Genomic DNA, 1,234 nt, shown 5'->3' with positions numbered 1-1,234 from the left:
AGCTGAAACCCCCTCAGATATGATTGGACAGAGTTTTCTGCTGTGAACTGGATTTAAAACCTGAACCAGAATGCAGAGTGGGCTCAAGGCCTCTAGATGGCGCTCAGGTGACGGCTAAAGCTGCAACAGAGCTGCACTTAATAAACCAGTTTACACCAGTTTGATTTGAAAAATGATTTGAAAAGTAAGTGACACACTGCAAATGAGAAAAAGGTAATAACTCATCAGAGCCCAACAAAACTTGCATATTGATTTTTATTAATACCAAATATAGATTCATATTAGCAGCAGCAAAGCGCTCATAAACCAGACTTCATGCTATAAAAATCAGAGCCACGTGGCACAAAGTGCAGTTTAGTTATGAAAGCACAGTGAGGCTCAGTGTGAACAGTTAGTTCAGTCACAGGGACTGAGGAACAGGTTTTCTACTAAACTCCAAACATCCATTCTGCAGAAACATGACCTGAAGTTCATCACTCAGAGATTCTCATTTAGTCGACCAAGCGTGAACGTGGCATCTCGCATAGCAGACGTATAAAAATATAATCTCAAACCAGCTGTAAATAGTTTTTTGTTGTTTTACAAAAAGCACCGCGTGTATAAAATAAAGCTCAGTGCATCTCAGCGTGTCTGATATCACATTTCATCTCACAGCCTCAGCCTCTGCAATGAGTTTATGAACTGTGTGTGTGTGTGTGTGTGTGTGTTTTGTCACTGATCTGCTCCATTCTGATAAGATGCAGTTTGATTGATTGACACTGATCAATGCTGGCCGTCTGAACTGATTCTAAAGTACGGTGTCCATTTCAGGACAAACTCAGTGCTCAGACAAAACAGCGCTGCTCCTCTGACTCAGAACACATCAACAGATACAGATTATATTTTTTTTAGATTGCATTGTTCTCTGGTGGAGGATGAATCAAAACAACAACAAAACAAAAAAAACTGTCCAGGGGAACATTTCCAAACATCTCGTGTGTCTTCTGTATGTGAGTGTGTGCAGAGAAGCGCCGTTTTTTTCTTTGACATCCCAGAGTTTAGCCAATCAGCTTCAAAATGTGTGAGCGGCGTCCGAACGGACAGGAAGACAAGGCTGAGTGGTTTCTGTGGCCGGAGGAGGAGGAGGAGGAGGAGGAGGAGGAGGAACAGCGCTTTCAAAACATTTTCAGTGACCAAAAATGATATTTCACGTGGGCAGAAGGTGGAAACACAAAGAAGAAGTTGCATTTAATTT

The 1,234-nt window shown here is 41.8% G+C and overlaps 1 protein-coding gene across 1 annotated transcript in view; it reads right to left on the bottom strand.

Annotated features, from left to right (window-relative positions):
- Positions 1–237: 237 nt before the first annotated feature.
- cntrl (centriolin) overlaps positions 238–1,234 on the bottom strand; it is an 86,448-nt gene continuing 85,451 nt past the window's right edge. The window contains exon 41 of the mRNA XM_030059735.1: positions 238–1,234. This exon is cut by the window's right edge and continues 686 nt beyond it. The gene's annotated coding sequence lies outside the window, so the exon portion shown is untranslated.

The sequence above is a fragment of the Myripristis murdjan genome, chromosome 9, assembly GCF_902150065.1.
Source record: "Myripristis murdjan chromosome 9, fMyrMur1.1, whole genome shotgun sequence".
Taxonomy (NCBI): Eukaryota; Metazoa; Chordata; class Actinopteri; order Holocentriformes; family Holocentridae; genus Myripristis; species Myripristis murdjan.
The sequence above is the reverse complement of the archived record's forward strand: the minus strand, read 5'-3'. Positions and strand labels throughout refer to the sequence as shown.